At 38.9% G+C, this 22,006-nt stretch overlaps 1 protein-coding gene across 1 annotated transcript in view; it reads right to left on the reverse strand.

Moving 5' to 3' along the window:
• PTPRD (protein tyrosine phosphatase receptor type D) overlaps positions 1–22,006 on the reverse strand; it is a 523,277-nt gene that overhangs the window by 22,883 nt on the left and 478,388 nt on the right. The window lies entirely within an intron of this gene.

Genomic DNA, 22,006 nt, shown 5'->3' on the forward strand with positions numbered 1-22,006 from the left:
GCTCTCCCATGCTATTCAACTCCCCGAAGAGAAAGGAATTAAGTGGCTTTTGAAGCATTGTCAAGATAGATGTTCATGTACCTATGTATGAACTAGTTATACTGATGTCAGCTCTGTTTCAGATAGATGGATGACTTTCAGTAAGTGTAGTATTCATACATGATGACTACTTAATTAGTGAAAACTGGTATTAAGTGTATTTAGAATGCCATAATTGTCACATTTGAGGATAGGAGTAGAAAGGAGAGGGTTTGCCTCTCATTCAGGGTAATAATGGAAGATGGAAAACAGTCACAAGACTGTGACACCAAAGCGATGAAAGGTAATATAATTCAATTCAATAAATTCAAAATGAGAGATTCCTCTCCTATGTATCAATCACCATGTGATGTATCAGTAGGCATTTATGCATTATATGTCTATCCAAGTGATCTGTACACATACCTAGGCAGTATTAAAACATACATTCCTGCGCCCTGCCCTAGAGATTCCAGTTCAGTAAGTCTGGAGAAGAACTCAAGATTGTGCATTTCCAACAAGCTCCAAAGTGACGCTGATGTGCTGGTTCATGGGCCATACTTCGGGTAACAAGGCTACAGAGGCACTCCTCTTCTAATATTTTTATAAGTAATTGAGGGCCAAAAGATTATCAAATATACTCCTAATTATCTATGCATGTGTGTGTATATGTGTGTTCATATACATAAATTAAAGAAAAAATTTTGATCTTTCATTCTTATATAGGTTTTTTTAACCTAACTGACTTAAAACTTAAATGCAAAGGGGAGAGCACAAAGTCTGCTTACAAAAATGTGTGACTTGCTTTTTTTTTTAAAGGCCAAATACTTTACTATCTCCAGATACCTGAAAATGCATGGAATTATCTTGTAATAAACCTCAGATGCCAAAAGCCCACCTTGCAAGTTTTCTTTGCAGGAAACAACCCCAATACGAACAAATCAGATACCGTGTAATAGACCCAAAAGTATTTTTTCCAAAGACAGAAAGAAAAATATCCAAGCAATAGAACCCTGATTGGAAAGACACAATTCAAAGATAACAGAACTATTTTTAAGCTTCATTTTATGACCGGGGGCGCAGCAAAATACTTTGAAACAGAAAGTGTTCATGCTGATTACATGAAATCAAAATACACACTGTTCAAAGGCAGCCAACATTAAAAAAATATACATGCAGCTTAGTTTATGCAGTGAATTTTAGTGTTCTTTCAGTCTGGGAATATTTCAAAATACACTGCAGGTACAGCTGAGAAAACTCAGTGATACCCCTGTCCAGATCTCAGCTATTTGGTTATAAAAATATTTTCACATTTCCTGCAGATGTCTAGATTCCTTTCTTTGCTAGTAATTTTAATTCCGAACTCATTATTGACAGCTGTTTGTTCTGATAGACCCTAATTGCACTTTTACCAGACTCAGCTGTGAGGAGACTGATTTCTTTTCCCTTATAGAGTATATTATATATAAACACAGGCAGGAAAAAAAAAAAAAAACCAATTAACTAAATACGTGTGCATCAAATGAATCATTGAGAGCACTGATCAAGTAATATCTCTAACTGCAACATAGGTCAAAGGAAATTACAGCATTTACAGTTTACAGTATTAAATATAATTATATAGAAATATTCATAAGCATTCAAATATAGGGATGATGAGTGGCAGCATCTGAAAATTTATTAAAGAAACTTATAAATTACTACATTTGAGTAACCGACAGGGCACTTAGTCTACTGAAAGATTGGCTCAAGGATATCTATATCCCAAACTATATAGATAGAACCTGAGAAGCCTGCCATAACCAGCACTAGTCAGGAGGAATCAAACACGCTGTGAGGGGGCTTCCCTGGTGGCGCAGTGGTTGAGCGTGTGCCTGCCAATGCAGGGGACACGGGTTCGTGCCCCGGTCCGGGAAGATCCCACATGCCGCGGAGCGGCTGGGCCCGTAAGCCATGGCCGCTGAGCCTGCACGTCTGGAGCCTGTGCTCCGCAACGGGAGAGGCCACAATGGTGAGAGCCCCGCATACCGCAAAAAAAAACATGCTGTGAGTCACTTTGCTGTGCAGATAATCCTTTCTCTAGAGGGGAGAGTTTCTGGGGACACACCAACTCTTTTGCTCTCCAATCACTGCTCTAGACAAGCTGCTTTCCTTAACCTTACCAGAAGAGGAATACAGGTTTGTTGAAGTCAGAGCTATTTCCTCTGGGAGATTCTCTTCAAAGGCAATGCCTCATTTTAGCAGCTCCCCAGGAGGTACATGAACAGCTTGGCAATGTTCATTGTATCAAATGCCTCAGCAGCCTCGCTCATGGAGTCTAGGCCAATCTGGGGACCCCAAGCTGCTTTCCTTAGTGGACTGGAATCCCCTGAAGAGGGGTAAACCAAGGGCTGGATTCACTAGAGACCATATAAGCAGCAAATATCGTGCCTTTGAGAAGAGCAATACCTCGTTTTATTTCCTGTCTGTTTGGAGACAGAGGGAATGTGGTGATCAGAGATGAGCAAACTGTTCCTTAGTAAGGAACCCATTCAAAGAAAATGAACTTTTTCTTGACATCAGGGACACTATATGCTGCTTCCCTTTCTGGGGGTACTAAATGCTTCTCTTTGCAGACTTAATCTACCTCATATAGGGAGGAAGATATTGGGAATGGGATGCTCATTACCCCGATAATTCTCCGGGATGCAGCATACATTTCCATGAACGCCAGACATAACGCTAATTAGAAGGCAAGTCCCAGACTCAACATGTACAAAGCCTGTAAAGTATGTAAATGTAAAGTAAAGTAGCCTATGGGGCTGGGTACCCACAAAAATCTGATCCTCTCCCCCAACCAAGTAACTATGGAAACCATTTTATTTGGCATTTAAGAATACTGCCACTATGCTTTATTATCCTTTTTTACCTGCACAACACAGATTATACCATTTCGCATTGCTGTACGGCTTGGCCCGTGGTATCGCTTTGGATACTGATATTTTCGCTCAATGTTCACGTATCCATCAGATACCTGCTGAGTGTCTGTTTCCTGTGGGCATAGCCCAGAGGAGAGGGATGCAATGGTGAACTCCTATATACCATTTCTCATCTCATATCTCTAAGATTTGGATGTTACAGTCTGGGGAAGAAATTCAGTTTTTGCCCACGGAATTACATACTCACCACGTTTAAAAAGCCAATTTTTTTCTTGAAGGTTCACTTTTTACTGGAATAACTTAAACATCATAAGTATTGGCCGAATTGAAAAGACTATTTTATTTTCACATAAGTGTGACAGGGAAAGTAGTCTGATGTGATATGCTTGTTTTATGAGGAGGCAGTTTAGCAAATGGAAAGAGCGTGAATTTTACAGATTAAAAATCTGGCTTTTCCAACTGCAAGATGTATGATATTTCATCATTTATTTATCCTCCCTCAGTTTTCTCATCTGTAAATGTAAACCCATTCCTTAAGGTTCCTATAAGGCTATTGTTAGCAAAATGTCTTTTAACTAACAAATTCTTGATAAATGTTAATTTCCTTACTTCCTTTTCCTATGAATTAAGGACCTAGAGTTGAATATTTGAATTCATTTAGCCTAATAGCAGAGGAGATATGCAGCCTTCCTGCTCCTACATGGTTTATATTAAAGACTTACACTAGTGAATTTATGAAACTAATATTCCATCTTATTTCTGATTTCTATCCTCTGAGGGAAAAAAAAAAGTCACATACAACTGAACCAGATCTGAGACTTGGAAGGGACATTAGAGATGATCTAATCCGGTGGTTCTCAAAGTGCAGCCCCATGACCAGCAGCATCAGTATCATCTGGAAATTTGTTAGAAATGCAAATTACTTCCCTTACCTCAAGTAGCGATTATTGTTTGTTCCATCATTTGTTTCTTAATATGTGCATATGGATTAATTCATATTAATATGTGCATACAGATATCTGTATGCATTTTCTTATCTGATCTCCATTTACCAACCAATCCACCCAAATTTCGCTTTCCTCCAAAAAGCCCCAGTCTGTTGCTCACTGCACCAGGTCTGCTGTAGGCTAGGAGGCTCTTCTCTAGGATATCTATGTTCTTTTGTGATGCCATGGTATTTATTCCAAAATAATCAGTTATTTTAGTTAAATAATTTAATTAAGAACATATTAAACTAATGAGATATGATTACAAAATAAGAGTTGTTTCTGTGAAAGCTAAGTTAAATGCTTTGGGAAGACTTACTAGAAGTGTTCCATTACTCCCTCAAAAATACAGTTGTGTTAGGCATTGGTAAGATAACTGTAAATAAATGGAAAATAATTTATAAAAATCTAGGAGGATTCTAATACTTAAGTTGCTGCAAAACCATTAAGTTCTTTGTCTATATTAAATACACTAAATGTACTAACCATATGTCATACTCAAAATTCTTAGTCTTAAATTTAAAAACTAATGAATTAATATAATATACAATTATATATTTGAAGGTAATATTAACTGAATACATACTTTCTTAGGCTTCTTTGCCTTAATGAAGCTTTCTCTAAATGACCAAGTCTTAACTGGATACATACATCAAGGTTTCTTCTGAACGGCCTTGATTGTTTTAGGTATGTTCCATATAGGTTACTATAAGCTCTTTGAGGAAGATGCCACACTGTTCCCTCTCCATACTCAATAGCTTGAAGCTCTGCACAGTTTAGTTTTAATAAATATTTATTGATTATATTTATCCATACATTTTTTTTTTTTGCGGTACGCGGGCCTCTCGCTGTTGTGGCCTCTCCCGTTGCGGAGCACAGGCTCCGGCCGCGCAGGCTCAGCGGCCATGGCTCACAGGCCCAGCCGTGGGATCTTCCCGGACGGGGGCACGAACCCGTCTCCCCTGCATCGGCAGGCGGACTCTCAACCACTGCGCCACCAGGGAAGCCCTATCTATACATTTTATTTACTGATTTACTAGACAATTACTCTTAGTAGTTCATGGTCCTGTTTTATCACCATGAGGCAAATTATCTCATATGATAGCACTTCCTAGAGTACTTTGAGAAAATTCAAGGTGGCGGCGGGGGCGGGGGTGGGGGAGAGTTCCATGTTTAAATAGGTTTCAGAAATTCCCTCTTGGAAGTTCACAATGGAAATGATATTTTATAGGGCTGAGAAACTCTGTTGTAAAACAATTTAACTTAGTTTAACCCTTACTTATTTGACTATAGAAAATGTCTTCCACATAACATCCAGTAACAACTCAGGGTTTAAAGTGCATATACATTGATGGAGTATCCTGAATTTTCTGAGTGACGGGCCTTCTCATGTTCAAACTGTTAATTCTGTTTCCATAGACCCTGTTTATACTTCTTGTAGAACCCAGATTGGGTATGAAAATCATGTGTCAGATTACGTATGCCAATAATTGTTTGGGAACTGGTCAAATTCGGATTTGTAAAACTGCTATTTCTATTTCTCTTCTGTTTTCTTTTTTCTAAATCAGGGAGCTAATCATTTCTGAATCCAGCTCTACTTTCACAGATCAAAAGAAGTCAGCTTTAGTCAGGGGAGTATGAAGCATGGATGTTAAATAACAGTGGTAGGGCTTAGGATGGACTGAGCCTTAAAAAAAAAAAGCAGTTAATTTCAAAATAAAAGTGCTGAATTAAAAAAAAAAAGTCTGTAAGCCAAAATTTACTAAGGACAGTTTTGGGAACAAGCTCTTCCTAGAGGGACATGGTTTCCATAGTCTGGAATCATTTTAAAACTCGATGCCATGTGACTTTAGACTTAGAAAAGCAGTGTGGGTAACAGATTCTAGTAGCATGAGAGAGATAGTCCAGGAGTACTTAACCTGGAGCTGAGAAAGTGGTAATGAGTGCCTTTTACATTAAATATGTCCATGGAATTTGAACATTTGCCTGAGATAAGGCTGCTCAGGTTATTAAAACCTCAAATGTTGAATAGCAGTTATGTAATGAGTTTCTTTTGAAAAACAGAAAGTGAACTGCCATTTAATAAACACTGCCTGAAATGTTGATAACTGAAGCTGGGTGATAGGTGCTTGGGGGTTCATTATACATTCTCTCTACTCCGTGGGTTTGTTGGAAATGTCCAAACTAAAAAAGAGTAGGGGGGCGTCCCTGGTGGCGCAGTGGTTGAGAGTCCGCCTGCCGATGCAGGGGACACGGGTTTGTGCCCCGGTCCGGGAAGATCCCACATGCCGCGGAGCGGCTGGGCCCGTGAGCCATGGCCGCTGAGCCTGCGCGTCCAGAGCCTGTGCTCCGCAACGGGAGAGGCCACAACACTGAGAGGCCCGCGTACCGCAAACAAAAAAAAAAAAAAAAAAAAAAAAGAGTAGTTAAAATGGCCTCTTTTTAATCCCCCTAATATAAAGTTTTTTCCAAATGTAGGGTCCCTAAGGGTAAGAAATAACAAAGAAGAAGTTGTTTATAACCATTAACCTAGTTCTAATAGCTAAAATTCGACCTAAGTTTTTATGTCATAGCCAAACTGTGATGTGATGCAGCTTTAAAAAGACAGGTGGAACTAAGTGATAATTCCAGAAGTGCTACTTGATAAAATTATCCATATGGAAACATAGGCTGAAAATCCAGCAAAAGGTATGATGACCACCTTAGGAATTGTTGTACCTTTGTACCTTATGTATGCCACAAAGATTCATTCTAAAGAAGACATCCATGCAGAATTATTATCTCAGATTTTTAGAAATGTGTTTATTCCTAAGCCTTTAGGAAATATAAACACAACAACAAAGGCATATATAATGTACTGGACTCTTGTAACTCTTGTAACTGGACTACATTCACAGAGTTTCTTCCTGAATTCTGAAAAGGTTTTGCTAAGCTTGTGGCTTTACTATTGTACCCTACAAACCAGTAAGTTTGAGTTTAATTGAACCAAGAGAACAAGTGAATTTCAGGCTGTAATACATCAGAGAAAATAGTCTGAAGCCAGGTCAATCATTTCCAGACACACAAAGGAGGGATGAAATGTTAACCATAGGTTATAAAGAATTTTTGTGGTTTGCAACATCATCAAATGTAAGTGGTGAGCAAAAGTCCAGACTTAGAAAGGCTCTCTGCCCAATTGATTAGAATTGGAGTTGGGTGTAGGTTGACAAAGGAAGGCTTTAAAATTTTTATTTGTATTTTTAACCTTCTGACCCCCTTCATCCATTTCCCTAACTTCCACCCCCCTTCTGGCTATCACCAATCTGTTCTCTGTTTCTGTGAGCTTGCAGTGTTTTGTTTTTGTTTTCATTTTTGATTTCCACATATAAAAGAGATCATATGGAATTTGTTTTTCTCTAGAATGATTGATCACCTGTGAACCCAAGTTGGGACTGAATTTGAAGGTAGTCCGAGAAAATTTCTTATTACGCTTTCCATAAAACCACAAAATTCCTAACCATCACCATCACCATCATCATCATCATCGCCGTGAGTAAATAAGCATTTAATCTACCAAATTTTATGCAGTTTTCCCTTGTAGAGAAGATGCCTCTAGCAAATGACCAGATTGTACCCTACTTTCCTAGAGAAATAGAAACTCAGTTAAGTGATTTGTATGGGCTCTCATAGTCTTAGGGCAGTAGAACATCTCTTAGTTTTCTATGTATGCAATTTCCATTTCTTAGCCTGAAAGCTAAATATGCGGTGAGAGTCACAGAATTCTGGTTTTTCTTAATAACACACACTTAGAAGGAAAGCGTTAAGATCCAGGAAAGCATTAAGATTCATTTATTACTTTGCACTTTTACATTCCCTACTATGTATGCACTACTTTAGGAAGAGTTTGACTTTTACTGGGGTTCCAGCACGTGTATGAAACATGCCTCATATTTTGAGATGATTTATGGTCCTCTTTTGTCCACATTAAAATCTGACAACCCTGGCTCTTGATAAAATTTAGAGGCTTACCGTTGTGACCTACTGAGGTTGCATCTTTTGTATATCTGCATTCTATATTCATTTACAATATTCAACCTGAACTTCAAGGATAGTGTAATCAAAATCCTAGCATCCTCAAATAATCTGTCTTCAGGCAACAGGTAGGACAACAGCCCTATCTCAGTAGCAAGAGGGGGCTCTGCCCACTTAGTCCTGTTCTTTATGGACAGAGACTACAGCAGTGAGGTCAAAACTTACAGATAGAAAAAGGCACTCCAACCCACATCTCTTATATACAAATCTGGGGGTAGTTATGGATTCAAGAGGAAAAAACAAATCAGAAAATAAAAAACCAGGAGACAATGGCAAAAAATCACGTAGCAGTTCTGGAAGAAATTAAATGGCCTTTTCTTCTCCTTTCTTACTTATTTCATAGATTGACAAAAGAACCTGTATTTTGGGTTACATTTGGGGGGGTTGTTCTTCTTCTCCCGTTCTGTGAAGGAAATGCATATTGTACCTAACCAGGCTGATGAGAGCACAGCAGTGAGAAATATACAGGAGACCAACAGGGGCTTTGTAGGCTCATCAGTTTCATATTTGGGCTGAAAGAAAGTTTTGATAGGATAGTATGGGGTGGGTGTCCAGTGACACAGAGTCTTAAGACTATCCTCCTACCCCCAACCAGGTATGTCCTATGTCCAAAAAGGACCTTTTTGTTAGCTTCATTTATTATCATTCAGTTTGTCTGCAGCACAGAGATCATTTATCCATGCAGGCTTTTCTTTCAAAAGGGATTCTCTTCTGATTCTGGTGTCACTTCATACGTTTCTGCAACGAGAAATTCTCTCAGCAGCTGTACTTACTTTAGAAATGCAAATGTACCTTGCTAATGCTACTTGTCAAGTAAAGGGTTTAAAAATACTTGCTAAACATTTGTTTATTTACATGAAAGATTTCAGAGTTTTGCACAGTTAGATTTCGGGCACAAAGCAAACCCTGTGAGTGTGTGAAAGAAACACAAGTGATCCCAGCAGATGGCATGGTCCGAGGCGAAGGGTTTGCAAGTGCAGTAAACAGCACAGATCCAAGTTGAGAAGTCTGAAGGCTATAATTGTAACACGTCTACAGTAGAAGGAAGAAGGTCATTTACATTATGTTAGGAAACATAAGGGCAGATTCTTATCTTATGTAAGTGTGTTACACAAAATGGGGATTTGGCACATGGGCTGCTATCGGACAATATACCACACAGTTTTTATTTCGGTTCCAGCAGAAAAACAATATTGACAAATTTCTCTCTCTCTCTCTGCTTCCTACTTTAATTCAATAGAAGAGGTAACAATAGCATCTGCTGTACTTGGCTGGAGCCTGGAATGAGGAAGCTGTAGATGATAAGCCTCCCAGGCATATGGCCACTATCAAAGCTCACGCTTACTGCCATGCACAGCCAGGCTAGAGCTCCCATGGGAGCGGCACATACACAAAGCAGCCACTGCGAACCAGAGCAGGTCTGCCAAGACAGCATGTAAAGTCGTTTTTAGTGGCCTGAAGTGATTTCCACCATCATGGCTCCAGGCGTCACTGCAAAGCAGGACGAGTTTCTCTCTGACATTCTCTCCTGCTCTCTCTTGGCCTTGCTCTACCATTTTCTGCTGCCCTGGCCTTACTGACCACCTGGGCGCCCAGCACATTCAGAGTACTCCCCAGCTATGCACTAGCCCTTTTGTCAATCAGTCATAATCGTAAAGATCTGTCATACTTAATTGGCTCTAATGCATCAAAGTTATCTGCTCTGATCATCTTGGTTCCAACCATAGTGCCTCCTGCCATTATACAGGTGATTATTTTCCTAATTTAGCTAGAAAAAGTTAGGGACTCCTTAACCAAACTAATCTGAACACAATTAAAAGGACTATAATACACTGCGAAACATATTGGACCAGCAGTCAGTAGACTTGAGTCCAGCAAGAGTCTATGGGAAAGTTGTCAACTTTCCTGGTCCTCATTTTATTTTCCTATCTCTGAAATTAAAGAGGAGTGGCGAGGGAAGGGAAGGGGGTGGGAAGGGATAGCGAGGAGAGGATGCGGAGAGAGAAACGGAGGGAGAGTGTCTGGGAGGCTTGAAATGTCCTTTCCAGGTCTGTGATTCACTGTGAGTAAATCATGCTCCCTTAGTTTTTGAGTTTAAGAAGCCTATTAAAACCCTAATAAATCCTAAATTACGGGAAGATGTAAAGGAAATATTTCTGAGACAGGATGGAATGGGAGTAAAGAGTATGAGTTTCTCCCACCACACAAGCTAAAAAAAAAAACTATTTCATATATTAAAAAAAAAAAAAAAACTCTGTATTTTGGGATATACTTGGGGGGCGCTTTGCTCATCTCATCCAGCCTCAGGAGGGAAATGCACAGTGGACTTAGCCAAGCTGATGAGAGGGTAGAGGAGGGAGAAGAGCTCCATCAGTCAAGTAAATATTGTTCAGCAACATGGAACTCAGTGGTGGAATAAATGAGGTCACACATTATTTGCTGCTTCTCTCATCAAGAAGTAGAGTCTTGCTTCATCAAGAAACAAGGGCCACTCCTTGAATCTAAGCTGGCCCCTGCCTTGCTCTGGGCAAAAGAATGTGGTGGAAGGGATGATATGTGACTTCCAAGCCTTGGCCTCAAAAGGCCTCAGAAGCTTCTCCTTTGGTTCCCAGAATCCTGAGACCAGCAGACCAGGATGAACGGCTGTGGGGCCAGAGAGGCCCCATTTTCTCAGCACTTCTAGCTGACTGCAAAGGAGAGCTCAGGAGATAACAGCAGACAACCCCTGCCCAGCCCCAAGTGGACCCACAGAATAGTAAGAAATAACAGGCTGTGGTAGTTTTAAGCCTCTGAGTTTGGGTTGATACTTGGAAGCAGTGATGGTTAAGTGATAGATATACCCTCCATTTCAGAAAGGATGCTGGCTCCTATGACACACAGATGTATCAGAAACAGAAATATGATTCCAATTAAAAAAAAAAAAAAAGGATGCAATGCTCAAAACCAACCCAAACTGAAAAAAAAGAATAGAGAAAATACTTTCTTGTAATAATCGTAATTCTCATAATCCTTGCCTTTCAAATACCAAAGAGAATTCGAACAAGTAGCTCTTTAGCCTTTATCATTAAAATGAAAGAGCCGCAGTTAATCATGGCCCATTTCATCTAGGTCATCTTTTTTACCTGCTTAGATATATACCATAGACACTACAAGCTCCACTTTGGCCAGTGAAAGTCTCAACTGCTGACCCTCTCTCAATGGAATGAAAGATAGAGAAGGATTTTTTTTTGGAGGGGGGAAAGTAGTAGAAGTATAGAGGGAGGTGAGATGGGAAGAGAGAGACTGCTCAGGCCCCTTGGAAAAAGGTATAGAAAAATATACGTGAAAAGTGTTTACTTCACAAAAAACTTATCTTCAATAAAACCTGTGATTTAAAAACACAGTGTGCTGGGCTTCCCTGGTGGCACAGTGGTTGAGAGTCCGCCTGCCAATGCAGGGGACACGGGTTCGTGCCCCGGTTCAGGAGGATCCCACATGCCGCGGAGCGGCTGGGCCCGTGAGCCATGGCCGCTGAGCCTGCGCGTCCGGAGCCTGTGCTCCGCAACGGGAGAGGCCACAACAGTGAGAGGCCCGTGTAACGCAAAAAAAACAAAAAACAAAAAACAAACCCACAGTGTGCTATCCCAGGAATATCTATCCCCAAAAATCAAAGAGCAAGGGATTTCAGGACCTGCAAGCTTGGGCAGGGGGTCAGACATTATGACTCACTTTTCTTCTATCCATCTAATCTTTTATTTTGGCCTCCAGTAGATTTTGAAAAAGGGGCCAGCCACTGAGTCATCTGACACTTAGGGGCATTCCGAGAGCTTATTGTTTTGAACTGCCAGAATGCAAGACGTTCATACCAAGTATGGACACAAAGCAATGTGACTGATATCCTGGCAAAAACGGTCAGCATTGATCAAGCCCAAAGAGCATGGCTTTTAAAAGTAGCCACCTTTGGAGGCTGAAGATTTACTGCAGCAGTGCTGCCATGGTGCAAAAGTACTTTTGGACCTCCTTTTTGGCAGCAGAGTTAAAAGCCTATCGCCTGTTCTTTTGAATTTCCTAATGGTGGCAAATTTTTGTCCTTGGAGGTGGATTTTTTTTTTTAATTGGAGTATAGTTTATTTACAATGTTGTGTTAGTTTCAGGTGTACAGCAAAGTGATTCAGTTATCCATATACATCTTTTTCAGATTCTTTTCTCATATAGGTTATCAGAGAATGTTAAGTAGAGTTCCCTGTGCTACACAGCAGCTCCTTGTTGGTTATCTATCTTATATATAGTAGTGTGTACACATTAATCCCAAATTCCTAATTTATCCCTCCCCCATGTTTCCCCTTTGGTAACCATAAGTTTGTTTTTGATATCTGTAAATTTGTTTCTGTTTTATAAATAAGTTCATTTGTATCATTTTTTAAAAATTAGATTCCACATATGACTGATATCATATATTTGTCTTTCTCTTGCCTGACTTACTTCACTTACTATGATAATCTCTAGGGTCATCCATGTTGCTGCAAATGGCATTATTTCATTCTTTTTTATAGCTGAGTAATATTCCATTGTATATTACACATCTTCTTTATCCATTCGTCTGTCAATGGACATTTAGGCTGCTTCCATGTCTTGGCTATAGTAAATAGTGCTGCATTGAACATTGGGGTGCATGTATTTTTTCAGATTATGGTTTTCTCCAGATATGTGCCCAGGAGTGGGATTGTTGGGTCATATGGTAGTTCTGTTTTTAGTTTTTTAAGGAATCTCCATACTGTTTTCCATAGTGGCTGTATCAATTTACATTCCCACCAACAGTGCAGGAGGGTTCCCTTTTCTCCACACCCTCTCCAGCATTTATTGTTTGCAGACATTTTGATGATGGCCATTCTGACCCGTGTGAGGTGATAGCACATTGTAGTTTTGATTTGCATTTCTCTGATAATTACTGATGTTGGAATTGTTTATTTTTTAAGTACCAAGAGACATCTAGAGCCAAGTCTTTGGTTTGTATGGTAGATGATCAAGGTAGGGAATATTTTGGGTGATTTTTTAAGTAATGAGCTTAGTTCCCTATATGAGTTAAAAAGTGATTCTTAATGTAAGTCTCAGAGAGAAGTTTTCCTAATGCTTATAATAAGAGAGCCATTCAAAGAAGGTTTTTCAAGCTTTAAAGCTTTGAGGTGGGCTATCACTTGGATACATACATTCTGCTACAATCAAAAATCAGTTTCATTGCCATATAGCAGTGGTTCTCAACTAGGGGTGACTTTGCTCCCAAGGGGACATTCAGCAATGACTGAAGACATTTTTGATTGTCATAGCTGTTGGGAGGGTGCTATTGATATCTGGTGGGCAGAGGCCAGGGATCCTGCTAAACCCCCTACAATGCACAGGACAGTCCCTCAAAACAAAAGTTTCATGACTCAAATGTCAACAGTGCTGAGGTTGAGAAAACTGGTCTTACAGTAACAATCCGTTCTAATAAGAATTTTTTTTCCAGTTCAATTAAATAATTATTACAGTACTTATGCATTTTTAAAGTGTTAAATATTCTAGTTGCTACTCACTTTCTAGGTTAATGCACACACACGCATTCATTTTCTATTCTTCTAAATCACAAATTACATAGAAGTCAAGCTCACGTTTCTTCTTTGTTGTTTGATAGTATTCTTTGTTGTTTTCCAATAATAACGCCAATTTAAACAACCACCTATTTTATGTGAGGTAAAACACATAATGTGTTTTAATGATAATAAAAACATCAAAAAATAGAAACATTTATTGACTTCCATGTGGCTGATAGCTGGCTAATTATCATGTAGACATATCTTATTTAATCTTTATAAACAATACTACAAAGGACATACTACTATTATCCCCACTTTACTTAACAGAGGTCAAGGCTTAGAAAGGTTAATTAACTTGCCCAAGGCCAGAGATGTAGTAAATGGTGCAGCTGAGATTTGAACTCTAGAAAGCTGATTTCAAGTGCACAGTCTTCACCACCATGCAGTGCTGCCCCCAAAGGGGCTTTCAGGTCTGCTAAAAGCCAGCTCTGTTATTGGCTGAGGACAGGTCTGCTCTCATGTGTATAACATACACTGAGCCAAATAGAGAATGGCAGTTAAGGTAAGAGGAGAAGACCTTGAATCATAAAACATGGGTTCTCACCCCTTGAATCATAAAACTAGTTAAAAATGTGGTCTACAGCAAGTCACTATAGCAAATTGAGACTTTTCAGTCTCAATTTCCTTATCTGTCTAGTGAGGATGGTAATAATGCAACCTACCATTCTGCTTATAAGGATTAAATCCAATAAATGGTGGGAAGATGCTCTTAAATTGTCACATTCCTACACGAAAGTGATTTGGTTGTTCCTCTTGGGGATGGAATGAGAATGGTAAGGTGATAGTTTCTCAGTTGCCCTGGAAGGGATTTCTCATAGTACAGATCTAATATATGACTTTGAAGTTAGTTTCTTATAATACTGGTCTCACCTCTCCTCTACTGCCTTTATAATGCTTTGTTCCAAACAAATTTTCCATTTCACCAGACAGCCCCCCAAACTTCTTCAGTGTGTGTTTTAAATTTTACAGCTATGGGGGCCACTGTGTAATTTCTTTTAATGTTTTCTTTTTTCTTTCTTTTTTTTTTTTTTGTGGTATGTGGGCCTCTCACTGTTGTGGCCTCTCTTGTTGCAGAGCACAGGCTCCGGATGCGCAGGCTCAGCGGCCATGGCTCACGGGCCCAGCCGCTCTGTGGCATGTGGGATCCTCCCAGACCGGGGCACGAACCCATGTCCCCTGCATCGGCAGGCGGACTCTCAACCACTGCGCCACCAGAGAAGACCCTAATGTTTTTTTTTGAGTCAAATATTTTTAACCCATTTCAGTGGAGGTAAAGCATTTTTCTCTTATAGGATTCTGCCATCAGAATGTTGAAGATCTGGCCTCCTGTTTTGTGTCACCATGTTGTTTCATAAACTAAAAATTTGCTTTTTTTATGCAGAGTTATTGATATATAAGAACAGAACTGGGCATAATAGTTTCCACAAGGTATAATTATTTCTCCTCTCCTTAAAATATTTCCATAAATAAGGACATAATTTGTATATTCCATCCATTTTCTTAGCCAGAGATCTTGGTGCTTTAAACAATCCAGTCTTTCATCTGTGGAAGGCCAGCTTCTCTTATTACTTAGACATGAAAACGAATCCCAGGTTTAAGGAAAATACGGGTCTATGGTTCACACTTGTCAGCATCTCAAAACTATCACATGCTTTGGCAATACTTATGGTCTTTGATCTAAAGAGATATTTGAATGGAACATTGGGAAGAATAAAGGATGGAATTTAGAATGAATGGTTAAAAATGCATTAAACACTTTTCCACAGCACTCTTAGCTCCTTTGGATCACAGGTCTTTTATTTTTATGCTCATGTGCAATGCTTTCCAAAATCCCTTGACCTTGAAAAGGCCCCTTTTGTCCATATTGGGCTGGAATTAGGAGTAAGTGGTTATGCTATGAATATGATCTAAGTAGTTTCTTGGTTCTGCTTTCACCTATAAAGTCAAAAAATATTATGAAGATTAGATCTTGGGAATCTTTCCAACCCCTAATTGTCATTTGATTTTTACTGGGTCACCCTTAGTGGCCCATTGATGCTTCTAGGACATTATCTACTTCTGGCCCACAGTTCCTGTTCCTTTCAGTTTTGAAGACTGGTTTGATTCTATGATGTAAAATATTTAAATTACCCTCAGAAGATCTATTTCACTCCCCTTGGGATTGTTTCATTTAAAAGACAGATGCAGGGCTTCCCTGGTGGCGCAGTGGTTGAGAGTCCGCCTGCCGATGCAGGGGACACGGGTTTGTGCCCTGGTTCGGGAAGATCCCACATGCCGCGGAGCGGCTGGGCCCATGAGCCATGGCCGCTGAGCCTGTGTGTCCGGAGCCTGTGCTCCACAATGGGAGAGGCCACAACAGTGAGAGGCCCGCGTACCGCAAAAAAAAAAAAAAAAAAAGAAAAAGACAGATGCAGGGATAGAGGGTCTTGATCTATCCTTCTTTCACATTTATTCATAAATGAATACATTTCTCCTATGAAGAAAGTATATTCCCCTGGTCCTAAAAGGGGTTAATGTGACTCGCAGTTAGTATCATGAGTCAAGGTTTTATAATTGACTCAATGAAATTATAGCCTCATCCCAATTTATTCACTCCTAACAAGAAGCAACTACTTAGCAAATTGGTTGTTGTATCCCTTTGGTACTAGCAGAATATAAACCACCACTTCTAAAAACAAACAAACAAACAAAAGAAGACACACACACAAAGAATAAGGCTCAAAAAGGAAAAAAAAAAGAAACAAAGTGTCTTTATTTTCTAAGAGGAAGATTGAAATAATATGGGGAAGTGTAAAGTATAACGTCTGTGAAAATAGCCTGAAACGTCTCTCCCTTAGTCTCTTTCAAGACCAAATTTTATAAATAAGGAGAAAAAATATTGCATGTCTCTAGCACTGAGTAGATATTTGTAAAGAGATAATGGCAAATATCCGCCTGACAACCATGTGGTCAACACATATGTTGTAAGACGTTATGCGTAAGGAACTAAGGTACTTTCTGCAACAAAAAGAGTAACTGGATATAATGGTGGGTAAGCAGGTCACGGACTTTGAAATAAGTCCTAAATTTATGAGCTGCTTGACCTTGAGCAAATCACCTATGACCTCCCTGTGCTTCAATGTGCTTTACAAGTAAAATATATTGATTTGTGGATTAAATGAGTGAACACTTAAGTGCTTAGTGTTGCTTGGAAAACAGTAATGGCTCAGTAATTGGTAGCTGTTGTGATTATGTTAAAATGACTGAGTGGTAGAAGAGACTCACTTGCTGGCAATCATCTTTGATATAGAAAGAGTGAAATAAAGGCTAGAATATGCACTGTGAGGTGGAGTCAGAAAGGAAGGAGTGGCTCTGCTGACCAAGTCATCAGGGTAAGTCTAAAAGTGAAAGGCCCTCCACGTGGCTGGCCAGAGGAGACGCTGAGGACCATCAAGTGATGTATGAACTGGAGAATTTACTTGATCCATACGGCCAGGCAGCCTGGGGCACATAACTGCTCTGGCACCGCTAATGGCAAGAGTTCAGACAATTAAGTTGACTTTTCTAGGCCTGTGTTTTTTTTGTATGTGTGCAATGGGAGAATAAGGTTCCTACCTCTGTAGATGCTTGGGGGAAAATGCAATAACACACATAAAACACTTAGAGGAGGGCCTCTCCAGTTAGAGGAAAGATTACTTGATGTCGATTAAGGGTTCAATATCCTTAACTATTATTTTGACACAAAAGCAGAGAGGTATGTCTATATTTAATCATGGAATGAAGGGCATGTGGGAAAGGACATAAAATGTACAGTAGTAGAAAAAGGGATTCAGAAACAGGTATTAGAAAGATAAAGGCAATTTAAAATAATTAAGTTGTAAAAAAAAAAATTACTCCAACATTAAGGAGACAAAAATATAGTCTCCTATTAAAAAATCAAAAACCAAAACCAGTCCAGCCTTGAAATTATCATACTGTTTCTGTAAAAAGATTCCTGAAACGCCATATGGAATTTAACTTCAGCAAGCAACTATTGAGCACCTACTACAATGTAAGAGCTGAGATACAATTGTGCATAATCTACAGCCCATGCCCTCTACGACTGCAAGGCATATGTGATCTGCACACAGACAGCCGAATAGGCTAAGTGTAAAACTATTTGATGAGAGCTGAGAGCATAGAAGGTTCAGTTCTTCCTGTGGGAAGAGGAATGGGGAATGAGCTTAAAAATTTTCTCCAGGGTTTCGACTCAAAACGTCTACAAGATGAAGCAATTCCTATAAATAGATGAGCTGAGTTGTGTGTAAAAAAAAAAAAATATATATATATATGAGTGGGGAGGGTTTGGAAAACTGGATAGTGCATGGCAGCTTAAAGGCATTCAAGTTCGAAGTTAAAAAAAAAAATTACCATGTATATTAACAAAATCATCTGAGGCCAGTCTGCAGCCTTTGCAATACACATAGGGAATACTGTTTAAGTTAGATTATGAATCAGGGTTGCACATCATCAGGTAGAAAAGGGAAATAGGTGAAATTCTAGAGTGGATAGACATCATTTGCCGAGAGCCAGAGATGAAAGTACTTGGAATGTATACCTCGTGGGAGGTGGCTGAGAGAGTGCACAGTGAGGCATGAAGGGCGAGATCAGCCTTGATGATAAATGGCCGTGAATGTAATGCTAAATTCAGTCTTTATCTTGAAGGCCTTAAGAGCCACAGCATTAATTTCTATGTATCCTCAACAGCATCATTTTAAGAGTTCAATGGTTTCTCAGGTCTTTCTGAGAACAGCTTTGTTATTATAAAAGATTCTAACCCATAGCTTTAACATGTTCTCTGTCACTGTCAAAGAGCTGATGGCATTTCCATGATGGAAAATATCTAAATTTAAAAACTCTATTCAATTAAATATTTGGATATTTATAAACATTTAGTTATTCATAGGATGGATGGCTCATGTCATAGAGATAATATCCAAGCTCGTGTTGAATTTTTCTCCCTAGAGTTAGAAATACAAATATATCTTTGAAAACTCACTCAATAATTAATATAAGAATAATTTAACATTCTTGCATACTTCTATATAAAAAGCCCTGTCCTAAGTGCTTTATGTGTATCATTTCATTTAATCCTCATCAAATTCTTATTGCTATGAGTAGCATTACCCCATTTTACAGGTGAAGGACCAGAGGCTAACAGATAGGAAATAACTTGCCCAGAGGCACACAGCCAATAAGCGAACAAACCAGAGTTTTACCCAGGCAGTCTATCACTCCAGAGTGTGCACTCTTAAAGTTGAGATTACATGTTCTGTATGAAGTGACTGATGGCTAGCGTTGGTCTCTTCTCCTATGTCTGTTGAACCAGACATTCCCTCTTTTAGGAGTGTGGTAGACTCCATCCTTCTCCTTGACCTTCCAAGGTCTTGTCTCTGCTTGTTGCACTAGTCTATTCTCATAACTCTTTTTTATTATTGATTGTTAGAGTTTATTTTATTCATAATGGCTTTTTAGCCCTGTCACGTTTATTACTTAAGACAAAACTATTGGAGGAAAATGAATTTTCTCTTTTTCCAGTCCCATCCTCTTTTTTTGTCTACCATCAGACTTCTTTGAGAAACTCTTCCTTTGTCACAGGATCTGTTTGGCAGAAGGCTTAGACTTACTTTGACTTTGCCACTACTTCTTCATTACAGAGAAAAAAATTCAAGTCCATCATGAGAGAAATCACAACATGAAATGCAGTGTTTAAACTCCAGAGTATTTTCTGTGATTATCTGCAACATGATCATGGTAACTAATCAGGGTCCCTTTGTGACATGGCTAGTGTCACTTTCTGCATACTTTCCTTCCTGCTTAGAGATGATTTTTAAACCAGCATTTCTGGGATACCACAGGAGCAGTTGTTATCTCAAATGACTGTCCACTGCCACTCTGTCAGAAAAATTATGCTCTTGGGTTTTAACATACTGGTAACCAAGTCAGAGATTCGGGATGCTTTGGAAGTTCGCAGTGTGGATGCGGCCTCTCTCAAAGAGACCAAGATTTCTTATCAGACATGTGAGGTTACCTTTGGATGAACACAGATCGTTTCCCAGAGCTCAGCTTATGCTGCATCTTTCCTTCACTGTTTCAAAGTGGCTAACAAATTTCTTCCACCAATATACCAACTCTTCTGTTGTTTGTTTCAATACTAGCTTCTCTGGAGCCTCAGGCATAGCACTTCCAAATGTCAGCAGCTATTAGCTCTCCACATTAATCTCTGTTTCTTTATTTCTCCTGAGTTGTCTGTATCTCTCAGAGGCGAGTCCAGGTGGCTTAACATAACATCGGGGTGTGTGTTGGGGGGGAGAGTATGTATTTTCTCAAAATAAGGCATTATAGCTATCTTATCTCTCCTACTTGCTTGCTAAGTGTTTTGGAGCCCTCCAAGTACCTATCATAAAGCCTTATACCTTGCTTATGATCAACAGAGGGTAAACTGAATTTTTAAAATTATCATTCTATTTATTTTAGTTTTCCAGGGCCTCCACTTTCATTTATAGAAGTGGGAAGCACATTTTGAAAGAGGGAACGTACTATATTTCAAAATACAGTGCAAATATCATAACACTTCTTTTCAATGAAAACTTCCAAGTTAGGTTTCCCTAATTTTTGTTCCTATTATTTTATATATATATAATGTATATGTGTTTGTATGTATGTACATAAACACACATACATCTGTGTATATGCATGTATGCATCTGCGTGAATTGCATTTTTGCCGGTAGGCATATGAAGGCAACATTTCTTGAGTTAGGCCAAACTCTCCGTGTTCTCTCCTATGCCCAAACTCCATCTGAAACCATTTCATGTGTGAACTTCACAATCAAGTTGATTTTGTGCTGAGCAGGGGCACCATGTAACCAGGTTCAGTGGCTCTTTGAGGTCTGCAAAGATGTATAACAGAGTACACAGACTGCCTGCTGAAACCAACCAGAAATCTGATTTCATGATGCAAAAGTATTTGCTCAATTAATAATAATTTGCTCAAGTTAATAACAATAATTTATACTGGTTCAGAATCATGCAGAAAACTGCAACATAGTGGCAGGTCCTCAAAGGCCCCTGTCCTGATTAAAGAGGAGCAAGAACTTGATTATAAGGTGAGGCTGACTGTACCTCCAACTTCTTAGCTATCTTACTTGAATCAAACCCTGTAGCCTCTCTTATGTTCTCTTCTCAACCTGACATATTGTTAAGAACATCAAACATGGTAAAGCGTGGGGGAGTTCTTTGGAATTTGTAAAATACTCAATGAATATAAGGTAATGTTATTATTCGTTTTTGTTGGGGAAAAATGCTGGCAAAGAGAAATTAAACATTATCTTGCTTGGAATTTGCCAGGCCATTGTTTAACAATTACCCCTCTAGCATGGATTAGTCAGGTGAATTTTATTGCTTTTATTCTGATCCATCCATTGTCCCCAAGTTTTTATAAAAATAGACCCTATTTCTAAGATCTACTACATTATGCTATAGTATAATATGGGATGTGAATGAAAGTTATACTATTAAGTAATGATAGAAGTGGTTTATGATAGATGCTTCCTTTCCTCTTTTATGTACTTCCAAACTATAAATTTACTTATCTGTGCAAGAAGCCGTGTTCTCTCATATTTGAATTACTTAGGTTACAAAAAAGTCTTATGAAGTTACATGAACCGTAATTTATATAGCAATAAACAGAATCTGACTAGATATCTTTAATAATCTGTTAGTAATGATACTTGAGAGGAATCCAGGAAACTACAAGAAATCAGTTTAGTATTAAACATGTATGAACACTTACATATAGTAGAATCTGAGCGATGATATAGAGAATGTTAGAATTAAAAGTACAAAATAATAAATTATACATTTCAAGGGAAATATGGGTTCATTACCTCCAAGTACATAAAATAAATTCTTCCGAACTATAGATCTTTGTATATATTTTATTAAATAAAATTTTAAAGCTCAAAATAGTATATTTTCTATATGTGACTTGAGAATACTAATATGCAGTAAGAAATTATCTCTCTAAGCTTGTATGTTTACAATATTATCAATGTTTTGTTCAGCACTTTTTCCCTATAAATAGTAAAAAGGTTGTATCAGCCCAGCCCACAAGAGCCTGTCAAACAATTCATACATATATTATTTTTTGAAAGAATATATTTAGTTTTGCTCTAAAGAGAAAATACCATGGATCATAGTTGCCTTTATCTCCCAGGGCGGGTATGCACTGTATCAAATCCTTCCTATTAATGTTAGTAGAGGCCTCCTTTGACCAAAAAAGACTACCTGTATTCTTTACAAAGGCAGTTGCTATCCCAGAGTATCAAGAGGTTGGAAATAGAATATCCAGTGAGGCATCCTTCGGTTTTCTGTCTCCCCACAAA

This window comes from Lagenorhynchus albirostris, chromosome 7 (assembly GCF_949774975.1).
Source record: "Lagenorhynchus albirostris chromosome 7, mLagAlb1.1, whole genome shotgun sequence".
In the NCBI taxonomy this organism is placed as follows: domain Eukaryota; kingdom Metazoa; phylum Chordata; class Mammalia; order Artiodactyla; family Delphinidae; genus Lagenorhynchus; species Lagenorhynchus albirostris.